The 12,987-nt window shown below is 33.8% G+C and overlaps 1 non-coding gene across 1 annotated transcript; it reads right to left on the reverse strand.

Moving 5' to 3' along the window:
• Nucleotides 1-9,941: 9,941 nt before the first annotated feature.
• On the reverse strand, nt 9,942-10,048 carry LOC121231740 (small nucleolar RNA R71). The gene has a single exon (XR_005929795.1). It is a non-coding gene; the product is annotated as a small nucleolar RNA R71 (small nucleolar RNA).
• Nucleotides 10,049-12,987: the final 2,939 nt, after the last annotated feature.

The raw sequence follows: 12,987 nt of genomic DNA on the forward strand, positions 1-12,987 counted from the left end.
CCCAAGGGAGTGTGGCTCTGTATTAGGGAAAATTTCCCAAACTTTTCTAAAGTCTTTAATTTAGTCCCGAATCCCTTCTGATGGTTGTTTTGGGTCTCGTAGGCATATATCACGGACAAATTGTGTATGTATGAATGAAGTTTTTTTAAAGAAAAATTTTATAGCCCAATTTTTGCATGAATGATTGTGTATGTGTTCGGTAATGCCTCGTATCCTCTTTCGGCCTCGGGTACTGGTAAAGAGTGTTACATGATAAATCTCTGACAAGCTTCTAAATCGATCGAGCTTCCGATAATCTATAAAAAATAAGAAAGAAACTACATAAGCATATAATGCTTAGTAAGTTCGTAGAAAATGAAACATATCTTACCATTTCATTTGCATAATGTACATAGCATAATTATAACACCAACTAATACCATAAGCTTGGCACAATGCTGATAAAACATCACTAAATACACAAGTTAGTGCATTTATACATGGTTCAAATGAACTCATCCATAACAAGTAACTTACACATTTGTTCATCTCATTTGGGTCATCATTTCCTTTTCATAGGTACATGATACATTTCAATTGAACACTTACCATTTCCTTTCCTTTTCATACTCTTTGAACCATCTAGAATATCATTGGATACAAGGGAAAGCTCACACAAAGTGTGCTTAAATATATAACCGTAACCTTTAATTTACATCATTGCTCACACGAGCTGTGGGTCGAAATGTAAGCTACACATGCTACTCATACGAGTTATGGAGTATCCGCAAAAAAATGCAAGACCTCAGCCATTGGTAGGACATTCAAGACCAGCACCTGAAACATGAAATCCCTAATGGCATGTCATTTGTATCCTACGAATTCCTAAGGTTCAACTGAAACTCGATAACTGTCATTGCATTGATTTAATTATACATTGATCATTTGACATTATAAATAACATAATAACACATGATTTGAAATAGCATTAAAATGATAACCATATACGAACTTACCTTGAAAACTAAGGCATGAAGGTTAAATCGAGCTAATCCGAAGCTTTTGCTTTGCCTCGTTCTAGGTCCGTACATGGTCTATCTTGATCTAAATAGACAAATTTCAATCCATTTAATACCTCTAGTATTCAATTTAGTCAACATTTCATATTTATGCAAAATTACTATGTTGCCCCTAACATTTTAAATGTTTCATATTTAGTCTTTAAGCTTATAACTTAAAATCTAGCTATTTAAAACAAAATCCATGTTAATCAAACATGCAAGGTACCTGAAAACAACCCATTTTTATCATCATTTCACATTAAAACCCTAAAATTTATACCTTTAATAATTTAGTCCCTAATTTCCAACATTCATAAAAAATCACTTTACAAAACTTGTTTATTTCTCAACAAAGATTCATACTCTACCATTAAACACCAAAACTCATTCAAGACATTCATGGCAAACCCCTCAAATTTTGAAAATTTTACAAATTGACCCTTGGGCTAACTAGATTAAGCTAAAACGATCCTAAAAACATAAATAATCATTAAAAATGAGGCTTGAATGCATACCATGCAAGAAGAACTAGAAACTGAAGCTCTCTCCCCCTTCAAATGGTGATTTCAGCAAGAACAATATGAAAAGAAAAAGATGATAGCTTGTTTTCATCTTTTATTAACTTAATTTTCCTTTTAATTACCAAATTACTATTTTAACCTTTAAAAACTTCCATAATTACATTAATACATTGTCATGCACATCCACTAACTCATATAAATGGTCTAATTACCATTTAAGTTCATTCACTTTAAAGTTTCAAAGCCATTTGACCCTCTTAGCTAATAGAACTCCACTTTTATACTTTTTACAAATTAGTCTTTTTCACTTAATTAATCATGCAAACAAAAAAATTTCTTAACGAAATTTTAATACGACCTTACTAGTATTCCATAAATATTAAAATAATAATAAAATGATAATTTACTCATCGAATTTGTGGTTCCGAAACCACTATTCCGATATAACTAAAAATGGACTGTTACATTAAGGGTGAGCTAATGAACTTTGGAAGTGTGCAGGAAACCATTATAAGGTGTACTAAACCGATATTGGTCACTATGTCACAACACAAAATGATCAATGTCGAAGCATAATGTAACAACTCGTTTTTAAGTGGTGTTAGAAGCAGTGGTTTTGGGGCCACAAATCCACTGAGTAAGTTCGTAAATATCATTATTTAATATTTACAAGTCAAATATGATTTTAAAAATGTTTTTGATATGGTAATTTATGTTATATGAATGATTAATTAGGTTCAAGTGGTATGACCCTAAAGTTAAGTGGTTTTAGAAAATGAGGTATCAGGACCTCTTTTCTATAAACTGAGTTGTAAATATTTTGATAAATATTTACAGAGTGTTATTAAGGTTGTATTAAAGTTTCGCTAAGAAATTTTGACGTTTAAATAATTAATTAGGTGAAAAAGATTAAATTGTAAAGGATGCAAAAATTAATCGCTATAAATTTATTTGTAAATAGTTATAAAAGTATGAAGTGAAAGTTTTACAATGAAAATATACCTTAATTATTATGATGTACGGTTAGTGAGTGGAAAAATAAGAAATATTATGTATTTAAAATGTTTTAACTAAAAGATTTTATATGTTAAAATAATAATAAAGTAAAAACAAAAGAAAGCCAATGTCATGTTTTTCCCTTTTCATGCTTATCAACCGAAACCTCCACGGTTGAAGATTAAGAACTTTCGATTGAGCTTTATTTTAAGTTATTTTTCATCCGTTTCAAAAAATTTTTCTGTTTTTGTAATCGTTGCAATTAGGTCCAGTTAGCTTGTACCTTTATTTTTGAAACTGTTAAAGATTTTGAATGTTTCCATTAATGAATATTTGTGATTTTAGATGTTAAATGATGAATTTGAAGTATTATTTATTACTTATAAGTATTTTGTTATGTGATTTTTGATAAATTTAATGATTAGGGATTAAATTATTGAAATAGTTGAAATTTTTACAAATATGGGTTGTAATGGAAGCTATGAATATTTGGTTGACATGGGTTTTGAATAAAAATGGTTAATTTGCATGTTTTAGGCTCAGTGACTAAATTGAATAAAAGTAAAATGTTGAGGGCAATTCTGTAAATATGTCAAAAAGCACTAAATTGCATTAAATAAATTGGTTTTGTTGTCTGAATTAATGAATTTAATAAAATTATTAATTTTTATTAAGAACGAGTGGAAAATCGAAGTAAGTTCATAGTGTTTCAATACATAAATTAATATTTACTTGCATTTTTATAATATAGTTCTGTAATTAAATTTTCATAGTTAATTATTGAACGATTACACTTACGTGCCCCTATTTCCACTTCAGTACCACTGATTGCACTTACGTACCTCTGTTTGTACTTCGGTACCCCTTATTGTAGTTACGTTCCCCTGTTTGTACTTTGGTATCGCTGATTGCACTTACGTGCCCCTGCTTGTACTTCGGTACACCTGATTGCACTTACGTGCCACTATTTGTACTTTGGTACCCCTGGTTGCACTTCCATGCCCCTGGTTATACTCTGGTAACTCTAAATCAAATATTATATGAACTATATCATGCATTAATGAAAAAGAAAGGAATGATAAGTGTTCAAATGAACTATATCATGTATTAAAGAAAAGGATTGAAATGGTAGGTTTCAATGGAAATATGCTTATGTTCATGAAAAGGTTGTATGAATCAAATGATGTATTTTCTCATGAATTGGCTTGTCATGTGGTTGAACCCAATAGAGTTCTGTATAAATGCACTAATTTGTGTAATGATGATGATGTTTAAGCTTGTTCCAAGCTTCTGGTTATGGTTAATGTTTCCGTTTATGCTTTGTACTATGCAAATGAAATGGGTAAGATAAGGGAATGAAATGGTAAGCTCATAATTGGGATATAATATGATGATATGGTAATGTTAATGAATAAAAGGTTATGTTCATAGATGGTAAATTTCATATATTATAGATGATCTTGTATGTAACATGATGTTATATGAAAAAAAAAGATTGATAAATTAAATGAAGTACTTATATGTGAGAAATCTACTTATGTTATAGACGAATTTACCTATGTCGTGGATAAGTACACTGACTCGTGAATTGATAATGTTGTTTAGACTTATGCTATGCACTTAGAGTAAAATGGTAAGCAAGTAAATGAAATGGTTCATAGTTTTATGAAAAGGTTGATGATTATGTAATACAACTTATAAAATCCTATTATGTTATGAATGAAAAGCATATGTGATGTTGAGAGACTTACCCATTTGTGAGTTGATGGTTATGTAGTTTTATAAATCTTATGGCGTTGGTATAGGCTTACATTTATCTTATAAAGTTCAGTATTAAAATGGAATATTATGTTTAAAATTTATACAAGCTTACTAAGCATTCATTGCTTACGTGTTATTTTTCTCTTACTTTACAAATTATCGAAAGCTCGATAGGTTTGGAAGCTCGTCGGAGATCTATCACACTATCCAGCGATTATATCAATAGTATTGATGTGCTTGTAACTCTCTTTACCCATACCTAAAACTGGGACAAGGTACGAGGAATTACTAAACTTAAATGCAATAATTATGCAAACCAGGCCATAAAATTTCGTTCCAAATTAAAACCAATCAAACATATTCATAGTGTCCCAATTATGGGCTTACGAGGCCCAAAACATGCATTAAAAATGGTCTGGGACTAAACTGAGAACTTTGGCAAGTTTCAGGACAACTTAGGAAATTTCCCCATGAAACAAGGTCACACGCCCGTATAGACATAGGGGCACTCCCGTGTGCCATCAACACGCCCGTGTCCTCAGGCCGTGTAACTCTCTATTTATGATGTCATCAAACAAATTGAACCACATGGCCGGGCCACACGGCTGGGCCACAGGCCCTGTCACCAAGCCGTGTCCCTCACACAATTGAAACACACGGCCGTGTCTCAATCTGTGTAGTCAAGACTTAGGCATCAAGCACTCATGTTCAACCATTACCACATTGTTTTTATAACATACAATTACTTTATGACTATGACCACTTCAATTGGTTATAGAGCATACATCCAACACAAATATCATATTACCAAACATGCATGTCAACAACATGTTCAAATCATCCCATCATATGCATTAAAACATGCCATGATTAGCTAGACTTACAAACCATAACCGATGTGGGCCACGTCTCATGGCCATGTACAGTAACTCGATATAGACAAATACATTTAGCCAAATTATAATAACTCATGTGATAAAACTAAGTCTCTATACATGCCACTCACTTGAAATTTCTAACATATGTATCAATACTCCAAAGGTATTGGCGTGATAGTGTGATGTGTGACGATCTCCAACCCCGAGCTGACCAGAGGAACACTGTGCTATCTCTTAGCACAACCACTCGTCCAAATGTGACAATCATATTCATCATAATAGTATCTTATAACATGAATAAGTTTGTCATGGCAAAAACCCTTTTTATTCATCTCTCATATTAATCCCATTGAATTTTCTCAAAAATTTCGACGGATATCCCATGTACAGTCAAATCGTACAAGTGATCATTTCAAGTACGCACTCCCATGAACCTCGCATCTTACGGTAGGATTACCAGTCCAGGCTAAATCCCCCGTGATATAGACTTATAGAGTATCGTCGGGATTACCAGTCCAGGCTAAATCCCCTACAACACATATACTCTACTAAGCTCGGATCTAAATTACCAGTCCAGGCTAAATTCAGATCCTAATCAGATTACCTTTACGGGCTAAATCCGTTTCAGTACAAATATTTTTCGAGAGGCTAGATTATTATAGGATCACCCGTCCGGTCTAGATCCTTTTACCGTCAATTCCTTTTTACGGATCCATCGAATATTCCATTCATCCAATCGGGTTTTAAGTTTTCATCAAGTATATTAATATGCATAGATGACCTTGTAATGTACATTCAAACCAACTCATTTTCATGTTTATTAAACATTAAACCATACAATAAAAATAACATAGCACCTTGTTTCCATACGACTTACCCATTTCATTTAAATGTCATGTTCCATCAAACTTCCATTAACATCAATTTTTAACACAATCATAGCAAGATATATTTCATGTATAATGATAATAACATAAATAACATCTTATTAAATCACACGAACTTACCTCGAATACGAAAACGACAAATTTATCAATTTAGTCCATAACCTTGTATTTCCCGATTTGAGCCCGAATCTCAATTTCCTTGATCTATCATTTCAAATATAGCCCATTTAGGACTCACATTATTAAAATTGACCCAAAAATCATATTTTGGCAAAATAACATTTTTGCCCCTAAAATTTGTCAAAATTACACTTTTTCCCCTAGGCTCGTAAAATGATTTTTATTCAATTTTCTCACTATATAGACCTAGACGAACCATTTTCATAACTATAGTGAACTACAATTCTCATCAAAGCACCCTTTTATACCATTTTTACAACTTTTACAAAATGGTCCTTTCGGACATTTTCATCGAAAACTGCTTAGTAAAAGTCGTTTATTTAACACCCATCACTCATTTTCTAACATTACATCAAAATGCATGCATGTAACACATGGGTCAATTTTTAAACATGAACCTTAGCTCAAATTAATGGTAGAAATACGTAAATCGAGTTACTAGGACTTTAAAAATATAAAGAACATTAAAAACGAGGCTCGGGATCACTTACAAATGAGCTTGGAAGCTTGAACCAAACCCTAGCCATGGTGTCCATGCAAGTTTCGACTGAATGGAGAAGGTGATGGCCAATTTTGGTTTATTTTCCCTTTTTAATTCTTTTAATTATTAGATTACCAAAATGCCCCTAACTTAAAAATATTTTATTACACCCATTTCATGTTTATTTTTGTCCATCACTAACTAATGGTCTAATTTCCATTTAAGGACCTTTAATTTAAAAACTCATAACAATTTGACACTTCTAACATGTGGAACTCAACTTTTTCACTTTTTACAATTTAGACCTTTTGACTAAATTGAGTGCCCAAACATCAAAATTTTCAAACGAAATTATCACGAAATCATTCCATGAAATTGTAGACCATAAAAATATAACTAAAATAAAATTTTCTCCATCGAATTTGTGGTCTCGAAACCACTATTCTGACTAGGCCCAAAATCGGGATGTTATAGTGCTAGTCAAGGTTATAATGGCATGTATAGGTAAACTTATGTGTAAAGTTTGGGTTGAATGCGAAGTATTAATATTGGCATATATAACTTGTTTTGGTACTATTTGATGTTGGTTGGTTGGCTTGTGTTATTTTGGTACATATAAATGATATACTAGTATATATTATTTTAGCACTGTGTTAATGCATGTTTGAATAGCCAATTTGGTAAGTGAAGGTATGTTTGTAATTGGAAACACGGAAATTTATGCATTTTTACATACCCTTTTTAACTTAAAATCATACAGTTTCGATAAAATTCTTGTCGAAAAATAATTAATTTTTATAAAATAATTAAAGTGCACTTAAAATATGAACATGTTGAATTTTAGTTAATTTTATAATTATTTTTGATAAATTTTGGTTATTTTCGATAGTTTTGCACAAAGGGTGAAAAATGGCTCAATAGACACTGCTAGAAGCACAAAACTGAGAAGCAATTTGAAGTATTGAGGCGAACAAAATTTCAGCCTAAGACGATCCAAAATTATATGTATTAATTCATAATATAATTAATTTTAATTTATATCCAATTTAATTTGGGTTAATAAATTATTATTAATTAATTATGAAAAAGTAGTCCAATTGAACTGAACCGAGTGAACCGAACCACCCAAGAAAAGAACAGCCCAAAACTGTCCCAAGACCTGACCCAAATCAGCTTATTAGCTGATTATTTAAGCTTGCAAAGAGGCCCTCGAAGACTTGTTCAAGTTGCATTCAAACCCCTCCACAATTGGTGGCTTTGTAGATATGCCCCAAGCCAAATTTAGCAAAGTTGAAACCATCAACCTTGCCACATGTATGGCCGGCCAAGGGATGGCTATTTGGCTGCTTTTTTTAGCTAATTTTAGTAGCCATCTTCAGCTATAAAAACCCCCCTTTGGCTGATCATTCAACACACCTCAAATCATTTACATCTTTTCTCTCTTCTTTGCCATTCTAAATTCTCTTGCTCTCTTACTGATTTCTTCCCTTGGAAAAGGGGTGTTCATAAGCCATTTTGGAGCAACATTGAAGTGTTTGTAGCAGCTTTGATCAACCAAGACAATAAAGAATGAAGAACGAAGCAAGCTAGTTAAGCCATGGAAAAACACCGAATTTGATTCTTATTCCCTATCTCTTTAATTTTTGTTGTTGTTATGATGAACATATCTATGAATAATTATGTTGTTGGAATAGTTAATTTAATCAATTTAGCTTGAATTTAATTCATGTTAGGTTGACTCATTTCGTCTTCTTAAATTGTTAAAATTGTGTTTATAGGCCTCGGTAAGATGCTTGATTAAGTAAAATCATGACTAAGTTATTCTTGCATTACAATTGTTAGGTAGCTAATGAATTAATTATTAAAATGGATTGAAATTGTAATTAATAGACACAATACTTAATCAGTGCATGTTTAATCATCTAAGGTAGCTGAGGGTTAAATTAGCAACGGTATCTGACAATACATTTGCCTTGCATAACTTGCAAGATGATTGTGATTAAATTGTTTCAAGGTAAGGATACTTTGTTACCTCACATAGTCTTTTATGTGCTTATTAAATCGAGTTAATTGTTTGAATTGACATAGAGATATGTTTAAGATTTGTTTAATCGATTGAATTGACATAGAGATATGTCTAAGAGATGAATGGATTTTGGTAGGTAAGTATGTTCATAAGTTAGCAAATTACCGAGTTGCCATGAATTTATTTGTAACAATATAAACATGAGTTTAATAATTCTAAGATAAGAAATGTAATTAATCTAACACAATTATGTCATCTTGATTAAACTCGTATTTTGAAATCGTGCATTTGAGATTTATTTATTTAGTTTACTTAGTTTAAAATCTTAATTTTTAATCACCCTCTTCAAACAAAATATTTTTCTTCACCAAAGTGTTTTAAATAGCATTCATAGATAATTCTTTTCACAGTCTCTGTGGGTATGATAACTCGACATTTACTTGTCACTTTATTACTTGCTACGATTATGTACACTTGCATATTTCCGTCGTTCCAAGTTTTTGGCGCCGTTGCCGGGGACTATGTTTTAAAAAGTCATTATTTGTGAATTTGTTAGTTTTGCATTTTGGTTTAATTTTCTGTTTAAATTCTAACATTAATTTTTCTATGATTATTTCAAGTGTTTATGAGTATTGACCGAATCATTTATTTACTCCCTGTTGACCCTGAGATTGAACGAACTTTTTGACAGCGAAGAAGACAAGCAAGTCAGAGAAGGAACGAAGAGATGAACTTTGAAAATCCAAACCAAGGAAACGAAGCAAACCCGGGTCAAAATCCTATCCTTATTGCTGATGATAGGGATAGAGCTTTAAGACATTATGTCGTGCCAATGTTTAATAATCTTAATCCGGGTATTATGAGACCCAAAATCGAGGCACAACAGTTTGAGCTGAAGCTAGACATGTTCCAAATGCTTCAGACAGTTGGCCAATTTAATGGAATGCCTACTGAAGATCCTCACCTACACTTAAGACTGTTTACAGAGGTGAGCGATTCTTTCAAGTTAGCCGGAATACCCAAAGATGCATTACGATTGAAGCTATTCCCATATTCACTAAGGGATAGAGCTCGATTCTAGTTGAACTCATTACCACCAAATTCAATTTCCACATGGTAAGAGTTAGCAGAAAGATTCCTTATGAAGTATTTCCCACCTAGCAAGAATGTTAAGTTGAGGAATGAGATCACTAATTTCCAACAAATGGATGATGAGTCCTTGTATGAGGCATAGGAAAGGTACAAATAATTATTACGAAAGTGCCTCTATCATGGAATCCCATATTGCATCCAACTTGAGACGTTTTATAATGGTTTCAATGCTCACACAAGGATGGTAGTGGGCGCTTCTGCTAATGGTTTTCTCCTTTCTAATTCTTATAATGAGGCTTATGAAATCATTAAAAGGATTGCCAGCAAGAATTACCAATGGCCAACCAATCGGGTAGCGTCAGGAAGACGAGTTGCTGGAATACATGAAGTAGACGCTCTTACTTCACTCGCATCTCAGGTATCATCAATATCCTGAATGTTCAAAAATCTTACTACTAATGGGTCTACATCATAGCCAACAAATCAAGTTTAAAATGTAGCCTATGTCTATTGTAGGGAAGGACATTTGTTTGAAGAATGTCCATCGAACCCAGAATCCGTATATTACATGGGTAACCAGAACCAAAATCGAGGAAGGCAATGACTACAATCCAATTTCTATAACCCATCATGGTGAAACCACCCGAATTTTTCCTGGAGTAACCAAGGGGCTGGAACCAGTAACACTTATGCCCAACCTAGAGCAACCCAGCCACCTAGTTTTCCCCAAAAAGTTCAGAAACCAACCCAAGCTGAACCATCCAATGGCTTAGAAAATTTGTTAAAGGCATACATGGCGAAGAATGATGTCTTAATTTAAAGCCAAGCAGCTACATTGAAAAACCTGAAAAATCAAATGGGCCAGCTTGCTACTGAACTCAGAAACCAACCACAAGGTGCTTTACCTAGTGATACGGAGAATCCGAGGAATCCAGGGAAGGAGCATTGTTAAGCATTGACACCTAGGAGCGGAAAGAGATTAGAGCCCAACACCGTCGAAGTTCAAAAAGAGCCAGCTGATGCTCAAGACTTAGAGGAAGTTCAACCGAGTGTTGAAATTCCAGTGTCACAAGAATCGAAATCTGCAAAATCCGACAAGGTGACTTCAGAACCAGCTAATTCTAATCAACTAACAACTTCGTTAGATGCAGAATTGCCACAGAAGATGAATCAACCAGTTTTAGTAAAGAAACCTCCACCACCCTACCCTCAAAGACTTTAGAAGCTGAAGCAGGAAATTCAATTCAAGAACTTCCTAGACGTACTCAAGCAACTTTATATCAACATCCCGTTGGTTGAAGCACTTGAACAATGCCGAACTACGTAAAATTCATGAAGAATATCCTGTATAAAAAATGAAGACTTGGATAATTTGAGACGGTAGCCCTAGCAAATGAATGTAGCACATATCTTCAAGACAAATTGCCCCAAAAGTTGAAGGATCCTGGATATTTTACCATACCTTGCAATATTGGAGCAACATATTATGGTAAGGCACTATGTGACTTAGGTGGGAGTATCAACTTGATGCCCATGACAATATTTAAGAAGTTAGGGATAGGTGAACATAGATCTACTATGGTTACACTTCAATTAGCAAATCAATCCTTAGCACATCCAGAAGGAAAAATCGAGGACGTGTTGGTACATGTACACAAATTTATCTTTCCTGCTAGCTTTGTGATTCTAGACTTTGATGCAGACAAATAGGTGCCAATCATCTTAGGAAGGCCTTTCTTAGAAACCAGAAGGACCCTTATTGATGTGCAAAAAGGCAAGCTTACTATGCGTGCTCAAGATGATCCAGTAACATTAAACATTTTTAAGTCAATGCAATTTCCTGACACAATTGATGATTGTTCTGCAGTGTCCAATTTAGAAGAGTTAATCATGGAAAAGGAACTCAACTATGTTGAGGATCCATTGGGACGAATGTTGACATCAGATCCTCCAAATGATGAAGAGGAGGATGAGCACTTAGCTTTGTTAGAAGCTAACCAAAGGGGATTTAATCCACAATCCCGTTTTGAATCTTTGGAATTAGAAAAAAGGGATTATGCCCAACCAAAAGCGTCAATCGAGGAGCCACCTAAATTAGAACTGAAGGTACTTCCTCACATTTGAAATATGTTTATTTAGGTAACTCTTCTACTGTACCTGTGATTGTTTCAGCAGAATTAACTACAGCAAGAAGAGAAACTCATCCTGGTGTTGAAACATTTCAAGAAGGTTATCGAATGGACCATAGCTGATATTCACAGACTTATTCCATCTGTATGCATGCACAAGATTATCCTTGAAGATGATGAAAAAGGACGATTGATGGACAACGAAGACTAAACCCCATCATAAAGGACGTAGTCAAGAAAGAAATCATCAAGTGGTTAGATGCGGGTATAATTTACCCAATCTCAGATAGTTCATGGGTAAGTCCGGTTCAGTGCATGCCAAAGAAAGGAGGTATCATTGTCATTGAAAACGAGAATAATGACTTGATACAGACTAGAATAGTTACGAGATGGAGAATTTGCATTGATTACTGGAATATGAACAAAGCAACTAGGAAAGATCACTTTCCTTTGCTATTTTTAGATCAGATGCTGGATAGAATTGCAGCGCGAAACTATTACTATTTTCTCGATTGATACTCGAGGTACAATCAGATTACAGTAGCACCGGAAGATTAGCATAAGACAACATTCACTTGCCCGTACGATACATTTGCATTTAGGTGCATGCCATTTGGTTTATGTAATGCACCTGCTACATTTCAAAGATGTATGATGTCTATTTTTACTGACATGGTTAAGAAATATTTGGAAGTCTTTATGGATGATTTTTCAGTGTTTGGAGATACATATGATGATTGCCTAGCCAATCAAGCCAAGGTACTAAGGCAATGCGAAGAAACAAACCTCGTACTCAACTGGGAAAAGTGCCATTTCATGGTACGAGAAGGTATTGTTCTAGGGCATCAGCTAACGAGACATGGAATGGAGGTAGATAAAGCAAAGGTAGATGTTATTGAAAAACTCCCACCTCCGACATCTGTAAAGGGTGTTAGGAGCGTTTTGGGCCACGCCAGTTTCTATCAAAGATTTATCAAAGACTTCTCAAAAATTGCT

This window comes from Gossypium hirsutum, chromosome A06 (assembly GCF_007990345.1).
Source record: "Gossypium hirsutum isolate 1008001.06 chromosome A06, Gossypium_hirsutum_v2.1, whole genome shotgun sequence".
In the NCBI taxonomy this organism is placed as follows: Eukaryota; Viridiplantae; Streptophyta; class Magnoliopsida; order Malvales; family Malvaceae; genus Gossypium; species Gossypium hirsutum.